The 23775-nt window shown below is 40.3% G+C and overlaps 1 pseudogene; it reads left to right on the top strand.

The window, feature by feature from the left end:
- The first annotated feature begins 5663 nt into the window (after window positions 1-5663).
- Window positions 5664-6535, top strand: LOC110005807 (ribosome biogenesis protein NSA2 homolog pseudogene; annotated as a pseudogene).
- The last annotated feature ends 17240 nt before the right edge of the window (window positions 6536-23775 follow it).

Here is a 23775-nt window from a genome sequence, read left to right as displayed (position 1 = left end):
GCCCAAAAGTCTCAACTGCAAGAAGATAGTCTTGACAACTGAGCTAATTTGTTGGTAAAATGTTTAAAATGTCAAAAACAACACCTGATTTTTGACATACTGTAAGAGCCACTGTAGGAGGCCAAGAAAACTAGTAATGCCATCCAAGAGTTCAGGTCTTCCAAACCTGAACTTCAGTTTGCATAAAGACACCTTCAGTCATTAAAAATCAGTGGAGCTTGAGGGAGCAGAGTGAGCTTTAAGCTTTTCTTATGATTATACATGAAACTTTACAGTGTTAACGCAAAGCTCTGATTGTGTGTTTGCTACGAGTGATTGTGGGAGGGTCTGGATGTCTCGGCGCCATGTGGGGAGAATTAAATCTATCCCTCAGAATCAGACTGAGCTGTGCTGCAGTGATTGCTAATCAAAGACAGAAATACAGAGCTAGACAGACAGACAGACTTAAAGAGGAACATAAACCTCCATCATGATCACTGCAATATCAAAGCATCAGAGGAAGACACTGCAAAAAGGGAACTGTCAGACCCCATTTCATTATTATCAGTATGAAAAATCAAGGGGGTGGAAAATTGGGGTCATAATATTTAATGACAAATGCATTAAAATCTGACACTCTCATCACAAAGCCTCAAGTAAATTTTATTTTATTTGCAATAAAGAATACTTGGAGCGGTCTTTTCCATTAAAATAACTCCCACATAGTATTTAATCAGTTGGCATGTTGGATGATAACATGTGAAAGAACAGGTTCAGGCTAGTTTTATCTTTGTCTTTGTTGTCAATCTCTCTGTAAAAAAGATTTTCCACATGTTCTATCCAATCTGTATCCTCTCCTGGGTCCTTTCTGTGTCTCTCATTCTAGTCTTCTCTGTTGGGGTTTGGATCCCAGATGACCTTTTCAATGGAGCTCAGACAGCCAACAGCCTGTCTTTGCTTTCACAATTCTGCAAACCTGTCCAAGTCTTTGTTGTCTCTGCCTCTGATTTGGATGTATTTACTTCATCTGAGCTGGGTTTTTAAACCTCTTGGAGCAAATAAAACAGACACAGCAACAGGTTGTTATTCTGTAAAGCATTCACATTCTAAAATTGGGGCGACCTATAAAGGCCCTGTTCCTGAGGCTCGCACTTCTCTTTCTTTCAGCCTGTTTCTTTTTTTTTTCGATTTGAAAATTAGGACCCAATTATTCTCTCTAAAGCAGCCCTTCATCAAACTCCTGCCACTTGGATTGATCCCTTCTTAAACCCTATTATTTCCACAGTAATAGGGACTTTCCACAAGTCATCGCTTTCGAAATGAGGAATACTCAAAAAAACAAAACCAGTGTATGCTGTTTTCTACTAAATTAATGTATTTTAACAGATACATGCGTAAAGATGCAGAACCTGTAGGGACAAGGTTTTCGGTGATGGAAGAATTCTAATTGTCTTTTCTTGTCCAAGTAGAATTGGTCAATTTTTTCACTTACTTGATTATATGCAGAAAACATTGTATGTATTATCAACAGGAATTATATCAAAAACAATCAAGGCTAAGACAATGTTTCAACATGTTTCTTGTCTTCGTTTACTTTGAAAAGCCACTGTTACCCCCGGGGGGCAACATCATCAGACAATACTGGATGGCTTCCAAGATTGTTATTAAAGTCCAGCTGCCATCCTCATCTGTCAGTCTGCTCAAAGCTCGGCTGCTCCTGACAGTAGCTTAGTCAGCCATTATGAACATAAACAGATGCTGTGATTTCAATAGGTTCTAGCTGAATAATGGCCCAAGACATTTAGCCCAAACCAAGTTTTAAAGTAGCAATTTATTTTCTCCATTTCCACCAGTGCACCTGTGATTTAGAGTTGATTGTGAGATAGAAAAGTGCAGCTGTTGAAGGTTCAGATCTCATGCAGAATTAATGTTTTATTGGTGTAGGATTTTTAATTAAAGCAGTAGAAAAGGATTCAGTGAACTTGAATAGACTCGCTGCTCTGTAACTCACGACTGCCGTTCATCCATTGATATAATTGTGCACATCTTCAAATGAGCAGATCAGCTCTGTAGCCCTTCAGAAACCCACACTCAGTACTCAGATTCTCCTTCAAGTTAAATTATCCCCCTGCTGAGCACAGCTGAATGCAAGTCATTTTTTATTTCCTCTGATGGGGGGAAAAAACATGTCTTCCTCTTTCCTCTTCCTTCATCCGCCCCTCTTATCTGTCTTTACCTGGTCTGTTCCAAGTAGAAGAATAAAGAGTGATGACATTTAAAAGGTCCATTTGTGGAGGGGTTGACATTCAGGGAGTAGCCAGATTGAGGATAACTCGATATGAAAGGTGATGATGAACGAAGGCTTTTAAAGCATCAGTCATATTGTGTGCAGGGATGGGATTCCTCCAGATTTATCTGGAATTCGGGTTTTTAAGAAGTGAAAAGTAGTCCCATGACATTTAAGTTATCCAAAACAAAGACTACCTTGGTGCGATGCCCAGGTACATTTACAACCGCCTAAGTATACTGGATATTAATTGATTGAAGTCTTTATTTCCAATGTACTTTTTTATTGCTCTATTAATCTTTAGTTAATAATTCAACATAGGCTTTCTTACTTAATCCTAAATTGTGAATAAATAAATAATACATCTGTATTACATTTATATACATAAACCAATAAGCATACAAATATATAGAATTTATAGAAATTTATGGAATTCAAAATATCATGTCATTTATCAACCATTGACTTTTTTTAATCAGAGGTAAACCTCAGTGTAATTTATATTGATGTCCGACCATCTGTCTCTTTCTGCATTCACATGTACAAATCAGTTAGCTGTTTGTGTGTGCGTGGGTGTGTTTTTTGTTGATATTTAAATGGTAGCACTCCATACCTTTGGCCAGAGACCAGATGCTGTCTCAGTGATGTGGTCTTATTGCATTTTAAAGCCCGAAAGTGAAAAGGAGCTACAACATTATACACAGGTAGAGAAAGTTGACATGTCGTGTTCGTATGGGTGAAAGTATTGATCTTGCCGTGATTAACAGTACTCAACAAAACAGCTAAGAAGGACAAGTGCACAGTGCAAGGTGGTTTAGTCTGTTCATCATGGTTTGAACTCTCAACTTAAAGTCTTTACATTTTCTGCTGTATTCTAAAAGCAGATTGTTCCTGATAGTTTCCCCACATGATCAATTCCATTCTCATTTATTCCTTGTCAAGGTCATTGATATGTATTCCCGCATGCACTTCACCTAAAACTAATACATTCAATATTATAATCAAAACTCCAGGCCCGCTAATCTTGACTGTAGAGGAGACAAGAAAATGTGGATTAATTTCAGCAAAAAAGACAAATAAAATGAAATTTAATTCGGTCCACCTGCCATTTCAAAGAGGGGCAACATTTCAAGATTCAGGATTCAAAAAACATTATTGTCTATCACATAGTGACAGAAAATAACCTTTTGTTGAGGCTCAGTAACATAAAAACACACAAACATTCTCACTAAGACTCACATTAAGTCAGTGCATTTCCACATCCACTCCCAGGTTTTCTGCGCATTCATCAAGGGCACCGCCTGGTTACACCTGCTACACAAACAGCTTTGATTGAGCTCACAGGGTCAGAACAGTCAGCTGTGGACTTGTTTCGGATTGGCCTTCAGATGCATGATCTCATTAGAAAAAAGGACTTTAAACACAACAGAAGAGAGTTTCTTTCTAGGAAAACCACATGTATACATTTAAAGGATTTTTGAACAAAAAGGACTAGTGTAAAAAAAATAAGTACTTTTTAAATGTGTCCACACTGGATTTCATAACACTACAATTGGTGATATTGCAGCACATCTTGACTAACGTAGCTTGTAATAGAAAAGTAAGAGCAGTAAGCCCAAAGCTTTAGTCTCCTCAGTTTGAGTGTGACACGACTCACTCATGACTGGTGGGGCAAATCTCACACTGTGAAGGCACTTACACTGGAGATAGAGTCTTCTCCTGAGCCTGTGACTCTTTTTCTGAAGAATATCTCAGTGTGCTCAGTAGCCTGCTCTGACTTTACTTTCATGCTGAGGAGCTGAGAGCCATCGCTAGTGTTTATGTTTGGTATTGCTGTTTGTTTTATTTGTTGGACAGACCGTTTTCAATGTGGAAGAGGAAAACAGACAGTTCCATCAGTTGTGTGGCGTCTCAGCTTATTTGTCCTCTCCTGAATGATGTATCTCCTGGCTTGAATGGGATGTGGTTTACCAGAACTGGGTCTTAATTTAGCTGCAGAAACACTTTAGCTGTCTGTTGGAAGATTTAATTTTCTGCTTTAGATTAGGAAGGAGGAAACCGTATGACTCACCCCCGCACACGCTGTAACTGAGACAAGTGTTATTTTTATTCTAAAAAAAAAAAAAGCAAATCTTACTGGAAACTTCACAAAACGTTATCCAGCTTCTGGCACAATGATGACAAACTTTAAATGAAAGAATTACAGTCATGCTACTTGCATAAAAAGCAGTTGGAGAAGTTTTCTTGTCTTCTTTATGATTGTCAAGTCATTGTCTTGATCACATGTACAGAAACAGAAAAGTTGAACAACAGGATATCTGGAGGGTCTGACACTAACAGTAACTGATCTGATGGTCTCACAACAGTACATCATGTTTCCTCACCGTAACAGCCCAGGCTTTTAGAAAACACAACAGCTGATTCCCCTATCTTCTTTGACATACATAATTACAAGCAACATTGTACAGTAATACAAAGGCATGATGTGTCTGATCCACTGTGATGTTTGACTGTTGTTTAATGTTGTCCATAGATTTCTTAATCGATCTTCCCTTGCAATTTTTTGCAGTTTTATTAGTGCCTACTTTTGTTTATTCTTGACTACGTTATGGCATGTTATTGTCAACTGTCCTTCCTGTTCTCATGATTTCTTCGGTGGTGCGTTACCCCTTCATTCATCAGTCCTACCTGCTCAACGTAATAGATTACAAGGAGCTGATCAAATTGTTGAAGGCGTGTCAAGATCTGATGAATGAGGCCAAATGTTGTCACATGATGGTGCAACATACATTATTTGGAGAACAGATAAATACAAATGTGCATTTACTGTCTAATTTTATAAATATAGGACGGAGGATTTGAGTGTCATGATTTGTCATGTTTATGCATGTGTTGTTCAACCACATGCAGCACTGGACAGGGTGAGCTCTGCACAGCAGGGTGCACTGTGGCTGGGAATGCAGGGTAGACATTGGGACTAGCACGTATACATACAGGACATTGGAAAAGATTAAGACAATGTTGGAGAGAGGTTAAAGGTTGTTGGGATTGTGTTTGACACACAGAGGACAAGAACCTGACTTGATGTGTGGGAACAAGAGGAGAAGTTGGGATGTTGATGCCTGGGGAGTCAGAAATGAAGTTTGACAGACAGACATTTGATTGAGTTTATTCTTTGAGCATGTTTCTTATTATTTAAGCAGTAAGTTAGTGTTTGAGTGTGTGTTTCCACTAGCAGATGGGGCACCACCTGGGCTCTGTTAATGTCAGGTAGAAAAAGAAAGAAAAAACTGCCAGTGTGTGTGTGTGTGCGTGCGTGCGTGCGTGCGTGCGTGCGTGCGTGCGTGTGTGTGTGGACAGGTATCTGAGTGCCTCACACTTCTAGTCTTTTTTTGTGACACAATAATGTGACGTACTTCCTCTAAGTATCGGCTCCGGGGAAAACAACATCTATAGCACCCCAGCCTCAAGTCAAAACACCAACACCAAGTATTCATCACCGTTACCACCTATTATCATCTTTGACGCATTCCCCGTAGTCCTTAACTCCTTCCGCACAAAATGCCTCTGAACGAGCACATTGAGTTACATCGCAAGCGGCATGGCTACCGTCTGGACCACCATGAAAAGTAAAGGAAGAAGGAGAGCCGTGAGGTTCATGAGCGCTCGCACAAAGCCAGGAAGCTGATTGGTCTGAAGGCCAAACTCTACCACAAACAGAGACACTCAGAGAAGATCCAGATGGAGAAGACCATCAAAAGGCATGAACAGAGAAAGACCAAGCAGAAGTACGATGATAAGACCCCAGAGGGAGCCAGCCTACCTGTTGGACAGAGAGGGACAGCCTCGCGCTAAGGTCTTCTCCAACATGATCAAACAGAAGAGGAAAGAGAAAACTGGCAAATGGAAGGTCCGAAGGTGCGAGCACAGGGAGAGACCGAAGTGCTTAAAGTCATCAAAACTTGAAAGAGACAGAAGAAGGCGTGGAAGAGAATGGTTTTGTTGGCGACGGCTTCACTCATAAACCTCCAAAATACGAGCGTTTCATCAGACCCATGGGTTTATGTTTTTAAGAAAGCTCACGTCACACATCCCAAGCTGAAAGCCACATTCTGCCTCCCCATCCTCGGGGTGAAGAAGAACCCCTCCTCTCCTCTCTACACGTCTCTGGGAGTCATCACCAAAGGAACAGTCGCCGAGGTCAATGTCAGCGAGCTGGGCTTAGTCACACAAGGAGAAAAAGTCATCTGCTGTAATGCTGTAATGTGATGCTGCACCTGGCAAAACATTTTCTTTGTAACAGGAGGATCTAAGAAGAAGGATAATGCGGTAATGATGTGTTTAAATGTGATTTAAATAAACTCGATTTCACACAAGAAAAAAAATAACAGTGATTAATTAACACCCTTTCACATCTAGACTTAAATGTGTGAACTGGGTGCAAAATTATTCCCACAGTGCAGGTTGTTAATTTTCTATCTTTAGTTTAGAGCAAAAAATATTACATTGATGAGGCAAGTATCAATATTTGAAAATAAAAAAAAATCAATAAATAGTCTAACTGCATGTTTCAGTGATACTTCACTAACAGCTCATCAGTCATTTAGAATATTTTTGGTACGGAAACTTTGAAATCTTATTTACCAATTTGATGTTTTTTGTCAAATTAATCTCATATATCATTTTAAAGCTAGGTTGTTTAAAAATGCATTTGTTATTATTATTATTATGATTTATATACATTTTCACAGGACTTTGTTGATAATTATCCTGCTATGTGTAATTATTCAGTCGGGTTTGTCTTTCAGAGCCAATGCAACAAATGACCTGAAAATGCTGGATAGTGGGGAGGGTGCCAGAAATGTGTGAATCAATCTCTGTGTAAAGTGCCTTGTAGCTGATCCTTTTCCAGTTTTATTTCAGGAGTCTTAGATGATATTAAGAGAAAATTATAAAGAAACAAAGCAAGGGGGTTAAAGAGAGAAAGTTGGATGCAGCTTTTCGCTGGAGGACTGGAGTTTGACCTGATGATATTTCTGAAGGTTATCAGTGAAATCTCAAGCAAACATATATATCTCAGCTCATAAATATAACACGGAACAATAAAACCAGATTAAATCATCTCTGTTCTGAAAGTCTGCAGGAGCAGTAGCTGGAAAAAAACTTAAATCTGTCTATTCACCTTTTGACTAGTGACTACTGCCAGCCTTAGCTGCAGAGAGGGGGGGAGGTTGACAGTCACCTCAGCTGTGTGAAAACTTGACTCTCTCTGTTCCTAGAGCTGCAATTCATGCTCAGAACCAAAGCAAGCAGCTTTTACAGGAACATGGATCAGCTTAACACTTTGACCCTCTGTACCTGCTGCGAGACTGGAAGGCTGCTTCAGCCTCATCAGTGTTCAGCTGGCAGAGTGAACTTGTTTACAGCTGGATCACTGCATGTGGCAACTGTGCAGGTTTAGTTCTTTGGACAGTATGTGCATGTATGTCTGATCAATCAATTCATCATATGTCACATATAGACTGAGATGTTTTGTAGGTCATTTATCCAAACTCGAAGAAAACAGTTACACATTATTTGTATCTTGCCTTGCAGGTAGCGTTGTTCTTATTGGTAGACCTGGTTTCATTCTCTTGTCACTGTCTCTGTGCAGTACATGGCGGAAGAAAGACATAAGACACAAGTGGAACTTTGTTTAAAAAATTCAACAGGAACATGTCTTTCCAGTGACACTGCCCCAGTTACTCTGAAAAACCTGCACAGCAAAACCTTAGCAGTGTCCACAGGGACTAATTCTTGGTGGGAGTGAGTTCAACCGAAAAACTGTTTAGAATCAGGTATACTGTTTTTAGAAATACACATTGCTGTTGAGTTGTAATTTTAAAATAGTGTGAGAACACAACAATATATTCTCTGTCATCGTTGAGGTATATTTCAGGCCTGAAATACACATGCACAAACAGGACCTAAGGATGTACAATAATGGAGATGTCGGGGGGGGGGAGCAGTTGGGGTTTGGTGCCCTTCAGCAGAGGTCAGGAGGGGAACTGACACCTTTCGAGCACTTGAACTGGCAGCCCTCTAGTTGCCAACCCAAGCCCCTAAGGACTGAGCTACTGCCTGTTATTGAGCATTTGATTGCATGATTGGAACTATTCAACAAGAATAGTTTTTTGCCATCGCTGCAGATTCAAACACATCTTTTACTCGCTGGGGGAAAAACTCAACTCCAACGTCCTCTGCATTTGTCATGATAGCTCTTTTTGAGAACCTGACCCAGACCTTCATGTTTGCAGTGACACTGTCACAGTTACTCCTTGAGCCATGGCTTTCTTTTTACCCCAAACAAAGTCAAATATAAAAAATCTCAACAGCTTTCAGATGTCCACTAAATCCAAGCTATGTGTCCCCTGATATGTCTGAGGCAGTGTTGTGAACGATCAGGCTTACCAAAGCCCATTGTAGTTTTTCTATTTTTACCCCTTTTACCCTTTTCCTCTTCCTAAACAAAAGCTCTATGTTATTCCAGAGTTGAAAGAAAAATCGAATCAAAAATATATGAGGGGATAGTTTTTTAACAGAAAGTTACATAAGGAAAAATACAGATAACTATGGACGTGTCTGTGAGAAGAGAGACAGTCAGTAAGTCAAATTTATCATATATAACCTGAGGAGAAAACCAGAAGAGTTTCAGAAGACAAGGTTGTTTTTTGTAAATGGTTTTGGAGAGTCTGCAACTCATTACTCATTTAATTTGTCTAAAAGTATTTACTCCAACTGTTATGTAAATGTGAGTCAAGCTCAGTTTATGGTGGCTGCTTTCTGCTGTGAGTCCAGCTCAATTTACATAAATTGTATAACTTTGGATACTGGAGATTTTATCTTTCTTAATGTTGTTTTTTTTTGTTGTATTGATTAAATCAATGTCATCAAATATTTGTACACTGTTGTTGATTCAGCCATTAGATTATTAAGATCAAAACCTATACAAATAATATTTAAAACACATGTAAATCAAATTAGTCACGTATGCTCCACAGTTCCTGTGCTAGGCTTTGACCTGAGAGAAATGCATAAATGTGTGGCACACTGTAGCAGAAGTTGTGTTGTCGTCTGCCTTCAGTACCACCGTAAGTGAGAGTCATAAGGTGCTTTGCATTTGTGCCAAAAATATAGTAGCACATATCTGGCTGAAAGGGGGCCCCATACTGAAGTACTTGTCAGACACACTTCTGTCAATAAATCCACTCTCCCTCTGTGCTTTTATCCTGGGATAAGAATAGGTTGTCACATTAATTGACCTAATTAAGCTATGATTATAGCTTCACTTCACTGTGCATGTTATCATATTGAATGAGAAAAATTAAAGATCTACAAAGAAATTAGTCTTGGTTTGGAGTGTATAAAGGTTAGCTTTTTTTCCCCTTCTCTCATGTTACTCACCCCCTCTCCGTCCCTGCCCCGCCTGCCCTGCTGCTTACAAACACAAACACACAGCTCACTTCTGTATCAGCTTGTCATCTTGTCCACTGTCTGGAGCCTGCTGCTGAAGACTGAGAGGACCTGAGATACGCACATGGCAGCCTGCCAAGCTGTTTGTGTGTTTTGTATAACTGGTGTCTTCATCCAACAGATCTGAGTGTGTGTGCGTGTGTGTGTGTGTGTGTGTGTGTGTGTGTGTGTGTGTGTGTGTGTGTGTGTGTGTGTGTGTGTGTGTGTGTGTGTGTGTGTGTGTGTGTGTGTGTGTGTGTGTGTGTGTGTTGTGTGTTTGTGTGGCTGTGAATGCGTATGTGAGAGCAGGGATCAAGTGAGGTGTATTGGGGATGAGTATTGCATGTGTCTTAAGCTTCTTCTTTATCACACAAGGTCCTCAGCACATCTCCACAAACAAATGTACACATATTGTTTCTCACTTATTGATTTTGTGAATCCCTCATCAACAAACAGTGTGTTTTTCACAGTGAGCTTTTGGATAAGTGAATGTGCAGGTTATTGCTTGTACTGTATCATGTTAAGGAGGAGAGAAAAAACAAACTGGGCATTATCTAAACGAAAGGCACTATCATCAGTCTTTGAAATTGAGTCATACTATGCATTTTAACTAAGACATTTCCAATGACTAAAAGGAATCTTTTCTACTTTGCATTTTCATTTACAATGTCTGACAAGCGTATTGACTCAGAGAAAGCCAAAGTTGGTCTGAATTCAAACCAGCAGATTTATAATCTGTAGCTGCTTGAGTAAACTGGGCTTCATGCACAAGTTTTTTAGTCAGAAAAAAAAAAGAAATGCAGACATTTTTCAAGAGAACGATTATTTATCTAAGTTCACCTTTCTCCTGAAATATTTAGATCTTAAACAACAAGCTTCAAACATTATGCCTACGAGTGACTGACTGCAGCACACAATCTGGTCCTCTGATCAGACAATTGGGATGAACACTCCCTGACAGCAGTCACCTGTTTCAACCCTCAGAACAGTAAGTGGTACTCACTGGCCATCCTACCTTTCTATGGTCTATGGTCGCGACTCACCACTACACCAAAATTGTAGCTTTCCAGTTGCAGGCCTTTGATACACTACTACAGGACAACAGCCTTGAGTTTATCAAAATGAAATAAAGCTGCCTCCAAACTAACTCATCTGTTACTTTATATGTGGCTTTTTTTAAAGTCATTTTTGTGAAGAATCTCTCTTCTATTTACCTTCTGTGGAGCATTTTTCTGAACTTTTATTTTTCTCAGTTTGTTTTTACAGTCACTGCATTGTTGTGCATTTGAGTTAGTTCCAAAGTGACATACTGTGCCCCCTGTGACTCCCTCACTCCACTCTCCATTTGAGCCAGATTCCTGCACGGTGTTCAGATCTTGACAGTGCACTGAGGAATTGCAGCAGGATTTTTCCTGCATCTACCTTTCCTCTTGCTCTTTTCATATAAATGTAAATTAGTGTTTGGGCATTGGAACAGGTCTGCATGTGTCCGCTGGGAGTCCGACAGCCAGTGGAGAAATCAGAGGTGTTTTTCAAGCCAATCAAAAGGCTTCGCTCTGTAACCTTCCTTAGACTCAAATCAGGGTCACTGAGTCTCTGCTGGTGTTAAAGCAGAGAACTTACATCTGAAAACTTTTTCAGAGAGGGTTTGCTGAAAGTTGGTGGATGCTGAGAGTTCGAGTTGGAGCAAATGAATATTTACACTATGCAGGTTAAGTGAGATTAATTCCTAGTGGCATCCAACATGAAAAGGGAATGTTCAGATTCAGTCTGATTCACAACCCTTGACTTTTATAATTCATCGCCTCATTTCTTATTTCTCCTCTAACCTGGGCTGAGAAGCGTCCACCTCCTGCACAGCAGAGTGAGATGAACCAAAGTGATGAAAAGAACATCATTGGCTTTATCAGAGCAGGCTGCTGCCGCTCATTACCAAGACGCTCAATTGATCTCTTAAGCTTTTCACAATGCACAACAGTCCTCTAAATTCAGAAGGCTTATTTGATTTCCCCATAATGTTGCCACCCTGTGTCATTATGACAGTGGGATATGGAAGATTTGCCCCGCAGTGGATACACGTTTGATTCCTCCGTCTCTGAGCTGCTTCGTCAGAGGGCTGACGATGAATCGAGGGCATTCAGGCTCCAAAGAAGTCTGCATTTCATTTTTGTATGTGTTCCTCTATCTGAAATTTCTCTGAGGCCCAAAGAAACCTGACTCAATTATCCGCTGTGTAAATCTTTAACCCACTTTGCCTGTCTCCCAGGACTACCAGATGCCTCCCATGCTTGGTATTTCTGCCCTCACTCTCAAAGGTTGCAACCGTGCGGCAGAAATAACGCACACACGGTCATGCACATTAACTCCTAATTGTAAGGAAGAAAATGCTCGGACTGAAGAAAACCATTTACAGGTCGGAGTTGAATTCACCATCCTCGTCATTTTATAGATAATGGATCTCTCAAGCTGTTTGGGCAAATAGTAGGAGAAGTCAAAATGCATTTTTCTAAGCAAACCAGGCATTTATTTTGTCTTTCTTGAGAACAACTATTTGGAGTCAAATTGGAGTCAGACGCTGTAAAAATTCTTACTTTTCTGATTGAATTGAACAGATTGAAAGTGATGTGCTTTTAGAAAGGGCAACTGGAGAATGCATTGCTGTTATACAAATAACTACTAAACACTCTTGAATTATATTAAGATTATGATGATGATTATGATTTTGTAAATAATGCTTTATTCATATTTAAATTTAAAATAATTTCTTGACCTGCTTTGAAGCTTTTCAGAAGGGACTTTGTCGATGAATTGAAGGTTAATAAACTGGAAAGCACAGGTTATATGTAGAGCACGACCGATAATCGACCAGCCCATAATATGGGCCGATATTAGCATATCCAGTGACTATCAGTATCGGCTAATTTTATTGCAGATATGCGCTGATATTACTATTTATTAACCAGTCAAAAAGCGTTTAATTTGAGTCTCATTTTATTTCACGAGCAGTTAATAGTGTGCTGAATGAATTACAGCAAACATTATCACTCTCCAGAGTGTCAAAAGGTTACTGCGCACTTATATGCGTATGTGAATGACCATCTTGTCTTCATTATGCTGTGTATCTTTTCCACAGTGTTTGATAACTGCATTTGAGGGATCAACGCAATAATTGTGTCTATATCTATCTATCTCTACGGATTAAACATAGATCTAACAAAAATATTGGCTGATATACCCGAATCGGAAACCTTTTCCTCCCCAATTATGAAATCCGTATCAGCCCCAAAAATCCCATATCAGTTAGATATACTGTATGTGGCCGGTGGGAATTGTACCTCAAAGCTGGAGTATTGTGTGATTGATGCAGAGATGTCTGCACACTGTACCATATGTTTGCAGGTGGTGTGCATGCTGGGATGCCAGTCACCCAAAGAAAGATGCCCTCCTGTGGAACAACCGGGGTAATAAAGACCCCTCTGTGCTCTCATAGTAAGAAGAGGCTACAGCTTCTCTTTTATTTGCAGTGAGAACCTGTTTGGCTGTGTGAGGACGTTACGACAGATATTACTTTGTCTGAAACCAAAAGGAAGCTGTCAGAAAAAAGAAAGTAGGATCATGGCTAAGGTCCATTCTTCTTAAGCTCATCTATGATGCCATGAATCTTGAGATCTCACTCCCTGTATACAAATGCATTTATACACTTATGCTATATTGTACACGTGCAGCTCTCTCAGGAACACGAGACACGCAAGAGATAGAAGTCCCTCTTTGTCAATTTCAGCTCCCTGCCAAAGAGCACTCTCTTTGGAGACAGTGTGGAAATAATCAGCCTGGGGATGATGCGATAATGAAAAAGTTTCCCATCACTGAGCAGCCTCAGACTTTTTTTAACCTTGGAGTTAGAGTCAAAAAATAGGAAATAAGAAGGAGACGATGAGCAAGCAAAGGGAATTTCGAAGCTTAGAGATGGAAATATGAATATGTAGCCTCTCTAAATAATAATAATAATAATCATTTATACTTTATCGATCCCGCGAGGGGAAATTCGTTTTTTACACTCTGTCTAAATAAAGTATTTAGTATGTCTGTTAAGTCTACTACTGTATATATTGTATGTGCAACTGTGTAGATGTTCCATATAGTAGGCCAGACTGTGCCTGTATCTGGATTGAGAGGGAGGGGTAAGGGTTATTGGTGGGGGCAGTCAGCCCTGCAGCATGGCACTGTGCTGTAGGACAACAGGCTCAGTAAGCTCCCCTGCTGAGCAGACCTCCCCTCCCACTGAGCTAAACCCTGCTCCTCCGGATTATCAAACTTTACAGCGTGGGTGCCTACAGTGCTGTCAAAGCTCAGATTTTCATCCAACCCTACCCTAGCCACCACAGACCACTACCTCTACCCACCCACTAGGGATGGGTATAACAAACCAGTATAACTGATACCCGATACCTGGTAGTGGTGGTTATTGTACACAAGGTGAAAATAAAAAGATGCTTAAAAACTAAATTTGAATACTTCTGAGCTGAATCTAAACCAGGCAGGTGATTACATCTCTTGCATATTTCTCTCTCTTCATGCCTCCTCTCCTCCCTGGTTTGACTTTTTAACCACCATCTCTCCTGCACCTTCTATCCCGTTGCCCCCCTCGTCTACTCACAGCTCAGATTAGGTGGGCAGGAGATAGTGGGGATGTTTGGGGCCTGCAAGGTTTTTGTGGAATTTGTCTGACTTGCCCCAGCAAAGACAGTGTCTCCTCTTTATCGTCTTCTTACAGGGCGCTGAGGTCTTGGAGACCTGGTACTAGATAATGCTAAGAGCGTGTGTGCATGTGTGAGCGTGTGACAGCTATAAAGAAAGAGAGAAGCCGCAGGTAGTACAAACTATGTCTCTTTGTTGATTACCAACAAGCAAGTCATTTGTCTTTCATCTTCAAGTTTCTGCTTATTTTCTGTCCTTTATGTCTCTGTTCTATCTTCCTCTGTTAAAATCACTCAGACAAAAAAAAAAATCTTAAACTACATTTCACTTACATTACCCTTTTTATTTTCCAAATAAGGCTGCTGTCTGGTCGTTCATGCAGTCAGTCAGGATCCAGCTGTACATTGCTGGCTAGTCATCAGTTTAGAAATTACAGCCCCTACAAAACCTTTACAATATCCAGACAGCAGCATTCAGGGAGGTGGTAAAATTAGTTGTTTAAGACTTTGTCCCCTTTGTCTACTGTATGTGTCTGCCCAAGGTTAAGGTTCTCCCTTCAACTTACGATAAGTCTATAGAAACAAACAAATTCTAAGGCTTTCTCTGCATCCTTAAGGTTGTCCAGACATGTTAGCTGCCTGTAAGGAAATGCCAGCCTGTTCATTGTTTACAGCTGAATGTTTTGTTCAGTGATTATTAGCTAATCTTGTATTCATGCTCAGATATTAAACTGATGGTGAACACTGTATACATAATATTTGCTTAACTCTAGCAGGTAATTATTGCAATTTTCAGTCTGTTAGCATTAAAACATTTACATTAAGCTTCAAGCACCAATGTACAGCGCCAGAGAGCTGCTAGTATACAGTGGACTCGTCCCGTTTCTGACAGCACTTACACAATTTGAGAAGCAGAATTCTCAATGAACTGTTCCTCATGAGACCTTTTCAATAAATGTCACTGTTTGCAGTAATTGTTTCCAACCTAACAAACAAACAAACAAATCCCCAAGCTTTGTCTTTTATTTCTCCAGTAATCTGTGTGTCATTTTTATTTCAGCACCCCCTCCACCCACCCTACAGAGTTGCCCTACAAGTCCTCTTTTTACACCAGGCTTACTTTGGTAATGAAGTGGGGTCTCTATCTATCGTCCAGTTTTTAAGAGCAGTGAGCAGTAATTGATGTACGACCTACACAGCAGCACCTCTCATGTCACCTCTACAACGTGACTTTCCCATCCAATTAAATCTTAATCTACAAACACTTTCTTTCCACACGCAGGCATAGGCTACACATTTAAAGATCACACACTAGTTATTATCATTGCTCTTTAAATTCTCTTCCTGATAGTCTTTCAAGGTGCCTTTTTTAAGTTAACACCCTAAGAGCTGTGCACCATGTCTGCAGATTGAAATGCAGTATACGTGTGTTGGTATACATACATGGGCAGGATTGGGTCTTACAATCTGAGGAAGCACATATCTGCTCTGAATTAGTTTAGTCACTGAGATGATGGTGAAATCATTGGCCAGTGGATGGGTTGCTATCTGTCTCATAAGAATTAGCTGAAGGTGAAATAAAGGTGGCAGGTCTGTGTCCATTTGTGTTTGTATGTGTTGCTTGAAGCCTGATATGTATGAATGGACTGTACTTAAATAGCACTTTTCTAGTTTTCTGACTCTAGATGTCACACTCAGCCATTCCCACAACATTAATTCTACAATTCTACAATTCACATTAACACACTGGTAGTCTCCATTAGTATTAACTAATCCCATTAATAAACATTCGCTAAAGGGTATGCCTCTGGGAGCAATTTCACGTGAACTGTAGCAGCTGGGCTCATACCGCAAACATTTTGATTGAGAGACACCCAGCTGTACCGCTGAGCCACAGCTGCCCCTGTGTATGTTGTTGATATGAATATCTATGTTATTAAACTTAAATATTTTACAACGTATCAGAGTTAATGAGACAGAAGGCATGTCAGCAAAATAATACATTTCCTAAAGGATGCAAATAAACAAATATTTACATTTCTGATCAGCACTGAGCTCTTCCTCTACAGGCAAGTCCCCGTAAATTCCCTATCAGACATGATTAGTTACTCCAGGAGAAAGAACACAGGTACAAACAATTTGAATTTCCCTCGAGATCAATAACGTATCAATCTATCTATCTATCTATCTATCTTCAACAACAACAATGAGAAGTGTGCATATCTCTTAACAAACACATATACATCACCTTACTGTTTAAAATAAGAAAAGCTGATCACTGGTATTTTGCCAAATTTTGCTGCAAAGATGGGAATTAATTCCATTTTCCATTTCACACCACAGGATGCATGCTGATGTGTGCCTGTGAATCCGAGGCTGTGTCTGTGCAGCAGAAAGGGAATGTGAGATAGACACAATAGGCTTCATGTGAGAGAGATAGAGATGGGCCGTTGCAGGGATTAATGTGAATTTCTAACTTCAGGGCACAACTTGATGCTTGATAGTATCAAGAGCATCAGTTTCTCTCTGTAGGCCTTTAATACAGTGCTTTTTTTGACCAACATTGCATTCCACTGCACACTGGAATTACTGTTTTAAAGATTACAGTAAAAGCTTGAATGAGCAGCATACAGATTTTCTACGTGCATCTTTCCTGTATATGTAAAAAGCTTGACTTTAAATAGCTTGTGTTAGCGAAACTGTAGCTAACCCCTTTAGTAGTAGTTGTGTCATTGTTTGGTTGCACCAGAGACGTAAGGTTCATCTTAACTTGTGGTGTGTAACGTCCAAACTTATACACTTTTTTAAATATTATTGGAGATATGATGTTATGTGGCGATTGGTGAAAAAGGTTTTTTAATGCATTGTTTGTTTCAGTGTGCCGAATTGTCTCTGAACAATCTCAGCTGGTGCGAGACCTTAAATGTAAGTAGAGTTTAAAGGGGCTATATGTAACTTTCAAAAATACTGCGTTTGTAGCAATACCGCATGGCCGTTCGGCGAACTGCACCAGTAACCTCGCTCTCCCTCGTGTGCTCGTCGTACGTGCTCTTACGTACACAAACGAGCATCATCATCGGCCGTGAAACACTGAATATTTACCGGCATAATGTTTACAGAGGAGGTAAGTGGTCATACACATGTGAAAGTCTGTGAAGGAGTCTATGTGTCTGTATTCATTCTCTATCCTACAAACGACAGTCTCGGCAGGCACTGGCTGAGAGCAGGAGTGTGTGACGAGTTTGTCCGCCTTTGAGAGCTCACTCTCCGTTTTGACGGTTCAGAAAAACGACCGTTTGTGTGTTTGTTTATAAGGTTTGTATTGAGTTTTATATCACGAACATCGTATTATTTCGTGCTGTCGCGAGTGAATCTGTAACATTACCGTGGAAATTCCTTTGTCTACGTACTCTAGCTGTGCTCTCCGTGCTGTAGACTGAGAACGCAGCTGGTGGGTGTTGACGGATGAGGGTACACAGACCCGTAACAGACCGGAGCGGACACGCAATGCACACATATCCGGTGGAAGTTCGCCGTTTTTGGGTGCATGACATCTTTTTGGGCACCGGTAACTAGGGATGTAGGTTACTACTCGTCCTGATTGGTCAGCTGTCAAAGAGGCGCTTGACGTCACCCAGCGCTTTTCTGAAAAGTTGAAATAATTCAACTGAAATAGGCGTCCGCTTTTTAAAAAGGCTTCATCCTTTTTTCATAGGCTTGTATGTAAAAAAGGCGCTGGCAGTTGAAAAAAGCGTGAAGCTTTAGATGGGTCCAAAAAAAACTCTGACATGTCAGTGGCCAAATTTTGACTGAACAAACCTTCAGTCACGATCAAGTCAGAACCAAAAGGAACCCTTAAAGATGCATCAGCAAAAGAAAAAGCTGCCATGACTCCAAAGTAACAGGAAAAACAAACATTGTAAAACTCAGTTTGATTCAAAACACTGACAAATGTGTTCCCTGTGCAGAGATGTTATCCACAGCCAAACCTGCCCACTGGGCTGCATCTTAAAACACATGAGAAATTAAGAGGGGGAAAAGTGTAAAGAAACTGATGGACATCTTAGGAAATAAGCTTTTTATATGTTTTTAATGTAGATACCACATAGAAACACCCCTAAAGCTCACAAAATAGCATGTAACAAAAAAAGTAAGTTTTTAACAACATAGTTAATTTTACAGGGGATTTTATGCTGAACCATAAAGCATAGCTCCAGCATGGCTCAAAAACAACACTCATACTACAGTAATGGTCAAGTGTACCATAGCCTATGAAGATAGCTATGTAAAATTGTCCGCCTGTAAATCCCCCTGAAATATTTTAAACCACAGACACTGGTTATAAAATCATTGTCCAAACTGAGCTCTGGCTTGTCACCCTCAATGCTGAACAGTAAGTAATGTTAGCCTAGCTCAATCCTCACTGTCTGAAGGCGAATCCAAGGCTGTCTTTGAGCAAATTCCCTCTTCATAGATGGAAATCTAAAAAAAGTTCACGCCTGCTTATCTTCAACAGGCACCATCATGCTCAAGATTCTCTATCCACTGTGATTTGACCCCATTTACAGTAACATGTTTGCACATAATTCTCAGGGCAAAGAGCTCAGTTGTCCGTATAAAAAGTGAATTATTATTCCAAAATTGTGGCATTCTGTTGCTGGAGGCAACACTCAGAGCAGCAGGTGTCAGTGAGAAACACTGGGACAAAAATGTTTTTGAATTGTAAATGTTTCCTGACAGGAAGATGTTATTGTGTCATGAAATAATCAGTTTGCTGTGTGGAGTCTCCTCCGTCAGTTCTGTTGCTCAGAAACATGATCTTTGTTATTAGAGCCTTTCCAGAGCAAGGCTACAGACTCAAAACATCGCCCTACCTCATACCGTATCACCTACAGAACCCTGCAGGGACGCAGGTACGCATGTGGGTTACTGCATGGTTTGTGCGTGTGTGCGTGTGTCCGCGCGTGTGTGTGCATGTGCCAGAACAGCATCTGTCAGTAGATGATCCTGCGTCTGACAACCTTTGAGTCAGCGGATAAAGGACGGGTTTAGCGCTTCCTTTAACAACCTCATCTGACTTTTTCATAATTTCTACCTAGCATGTTTTGTTTTGGTGCATAAACTGATATTAATGATGATGCAACTTTCCCTTGGAGGATGATGTCAACAAAAAACTGCCATTTTATTTTTGCATTGCTCTAATTTAAGGAGGGAATAGATGAGGATTAAAAAAAGGTGTGATTGTAGACCCTTGGAAACATCTCCAGCTGTTGTTAATCTTCTGTGTTGTGTTACCATGGCGATAAGAGTTCTAAATGATGAGTTCTGTGTTGTTGAGCTGTAGAATGTTGTTGATTGTGACATCACAGCATCCCATAAAATCTGTTCCGAAGACTTCAACTCTTTTGGTCTACTTTGGAGTTTGTGGGTTTGAGATAGGCGTGAGAGATAGTTGTGAAAGAGAGTGGTTAGAGAAATTGTTGTATTCAAAGCGTTCGAAAGTTATTTGGTCTTGTTTGTTTGTTTGTTTGTTGTTTTGTCCGTGTTGTTCTGTGTTATCCTTTTCTGTATTTTAATACAGAAACAGGTTTATCATGGACTTCATGGAGGGAAGTAGAAGAGTCTACAAGTCGATCAGGGTGCTGTTTGACACACCGATTTATGAACGTGCCAAACAGATCTGTTGGCACATTCAATCCTTTAAAGTGAAGGTTGCAGTGGTGGCTGAACTGTTAAACCTTCAACAGAAGAAGCAGCTTCCATCTGAGCTTACTGTTGAAGACATGACTGACCTGCTGCTGGAAGAGAGTAGCTCTGGGACTTTGAGATGGATGATTTTGACGAAGAGGAGGTGAAGCCTCTTCTCAAGCTGGTGTGGGAGGTTAACACCAGCATGCAGAGGAGAGATGTCGGGTTTCAAGCGAAAAGGCTGCTTGACTCTCCAGATGACATTCCTCCCTCCTATAAACATCAGAAAATCCTCAGCCAGGCAATGAAGAATAATGCAGGTCGGCAGTCGATTATACGTCATGTCCACGTTTGGTTCCTCTGCTTTTGTTAGTGTATGAGCAACTGCAACGTGCCCACCCAGGGCCAAGGAAGTGAAGAAACCTTCAAATGGATCTGTAATGTTGTGAAAGATATAATAAACTTCAGGACACAAACATTAAATTCTAATGAATTTGAAATTTTAATAGTTTATCAACAACCACAGAAACAGCAGCCAGCGTTTTTTGCGAATGGGAAGGATCTCTGTATCATTGTCAGATTCAATCTCAGAGCCAGTGTCAGATGAAGTTTCGAGAGACCAGGAGACATCACCTTCCGTATCCGAACCTGCCTCCATCAGACTCTGCCTCATCAAGGCTCTGGAGCATGGCTAAAGCCTCTGTGGCAGTCATCCTCCTCCTTTCTGACATTTTGTTCTATTCTGTTCTAAATCAGATTCTAATTTACTCTCTTCTGCCTTTTCAATGTTGATTAATTCAAATGTATGTCTTCTATTCTTTCTATATGGTTTTAGGCGGGTAAGCTTTCTTTCCTCCTTGGCTCGAGCGTTCTAAACAATAGTTGCTAGGCAACAGCGATGCGCACCTTCAAGAGCAGGAAAAAGTAGCAAATACTTAAATGATACACTGGCTATAATGCATGCAGTCAATATGACCGCTATGGACTTTCAAGGTAGAAATACTCAAAACTCTTTTGTGTTTTTGATAAAATAACAATGCTAGAATAAAATATAGACACATTTAGGAAAAGTCATGGTCCTGTAGTTACACAGGTTTTTTTGTAAGTAAGTTATTACATTGCAAAATTTAAAAAACAGTCAAAATGACTGCCTCTAGTCAATCAAAATTGCTCCAGCTATGTTTTTAGTGAGCCGATGGGGATAGCTTCCACATCAACCCTCTGCCTCCCCCAATCACTCTCCCTCTACATCTCTCTCCTTCCTCTCACTGTCTCCCCCTTTACCCCCTACACAAATCTCTTGTGGTGCCCCAGCACCTTCTTAATGTCTGACACAAATACAGGGAAAGGGAGATAGTTCTATAACCCAAGGGATGATTAGAGCCTGCATTGCCATTATTGAATACTAAGGGGTCAGACTTTCTGCTCCTCCTGTTTCTCACCTGCAGGGGTTGTCCGTCCATTATGATACAGTAGCAAATATAAAGGACAGCAGCTCACAGCTGACAGTCTGTGCATTATTCATGCTGCTTGTTAATTGGCCAGCTGCAGTCTGCTCAGGAGATTTTGGTGTTAGTCTGAAATCCACACAGCAGCGCTGCTCCTCGAAAACTGCAGGCTTTCAGTAGCATCATTCCTCTTTAACCACTGTTTCATTTAGTTTACTATCATCTATAATCCTCCAGTGGTGCTGCTTCAATACCTTTGTTTTCCTCGTGTGCTGTATACTGTATCAGAAAGAATTATACAGTTTGCACAGTAGGCACTTTCTCACCTGTTCACTTGTGTATTTCCAATAAATGCAGTGTTATTTTTCTGTTCTTTTGTTCTTTGTAAATTTATGGACATGCCAGAAGGTGTAATGCAATCGTGAATAATTAGAACTGAGGAAACTTTTTGATATTGCTGCTGGCCACACCATATTTTGCAGCACACACACAGTGATTTATGAACTTTTTGTTTTCACTGCGGTTAATAATCCATTCTCTGTTCTTTTTTGCTAAAGCAATTTTGAGATCATTTTTCTTTATCGCTTTACATATGTGTGAAGTAGTAAGACCAATATTGATGATTTTATCATGTGGCCATGAGACTCGGGGGGTTGGTTGGAGGAGGGGGGGGGGGGGGGGATTTTCTGTTATGTATTAAATTGATGTCTTGAAAACAGCTCTGTGCTGCCTTGTAATAATAATAATAAAATATATGATATAGAACTTTTTAAAACACAACTTTTCAAAGTGCTTTACACTTAAAAGAAAAAAAATGAAATACAGTTATTTCTACATACATACATGCATACATCCATTTATACATTCAGGCATATACAATTCAAATAGTTCTGAAAAGGCTAGCCTATTAAAACAAGCCACACATTGAGCCGAATGAAAAGGGGAGGCTGTGAAGTTCGGGAACTTTTACTGCAAAGGATCGGTCACCTCTGGTTAAGCCTTGGCACAATGATTAAGAAGATTTTGAAATTGATTCTGTGTTTTGCTGGAAGTCAATGGAGTGAATACACTTTTGCCTTTTACCTTTGACCCTTGCACCAGCACACAGACTCTCTTCAGACACAGCTGTGTGTTCATCAAGAAGTATATTCACTTCAGCCTAGGTAAATAACTTTACTTTGTTAATTTGACTTTAAATATGACTGTTTTCCTTCCCTATCATTGCAGGTGTTTGACATTGGACAATACCAGGAGTCACTGGTGGCCTACTTTACCCTTGGACAGCACCAAGATATTAATCAAATCCTGGAAATCTTGGTCGGTGAGACTCAAGCTTACATGTTCTGTGAGAGAAGCTATGGGGACATGCACTCTTTTGTCTGCACCTTCAAGAAGTTTTGCAGGATGGAGCTGTCAGACTCTTCTATCTGTCTGTGGCACTTTTCCATGACAAGATATTGGTCCTGAGGAAGTTTGTCTTGAAGAATGAGGTAATGAGGTAAAACCATAGACCCATCATGCATGTTGTGTGTGATACTGATCCCTGGTGGATTATTGGAGAATTACATCTTTTAAAATCCAGGTATCTGTTGTTTGCAGAAATTAACAGTCAAGATTTTGCTTTTGACACTTAAAGAACAACTGTTCTGATGCAAAAGTCCTACTGTATTATACAAATATTTTCCCTAGTCGATTGTGCAGGTCAATTTAGGGTGCACTTCCAATAGGCCCATCCCGTACCGTGCTGAAACATGATTGTCCCCCATCCCCGTTTCCCCACTGGCTGGCTCTTAAACTGCTCCATGACTAACCAGGCCTGAGCACAGTTACCTCTTGTAGCCTACATAATGTAGCAATAAAACACATGCATGGCTTTACGTGATCAAGAAGCGTGCCTTATTTACAAGACAAAGTACTGCCTAGTGTGAGTGCGCCCTTAGGTGCATATTTAGCTGCATCGTGTTCCAGCCAACTCCAGAGATCTCACCAGTGAGGCTGGAACTTTCTTTACCTTCTGTTTTTTATACTCTCCATGACTCCCACTCATCTTTTCTGGTGGTTCTCTCACAGGAGTGACAAGAGGGAAACTGTGAACAGTGGCCACCTATCAACTATGAATCGAAATGTTGATGCTGTAGCAGTAATTCAAATCATCTCACAATGATCACTTATAAAACACCTTTAT

The sequence above is a fragment of the Labrus bergylta genome, chromosome 15, assembly GCF_963930695.1.
Source record: "Labrus bergylta chromosome 15, fLabBer1.1, whole genome shotgun sequence".
NCBI classification, from domain to species: domain Eukaryota; kingdom Metazoa; phylum Chordata; class Actinopteri; order Labriformes; family Labridae; genus Labrus; species Labrus bergylta.
Note: the sequence above shows the minus strand (reverse complement) of the source record. Positions and strands in the feature narration are given on the sequence as shown.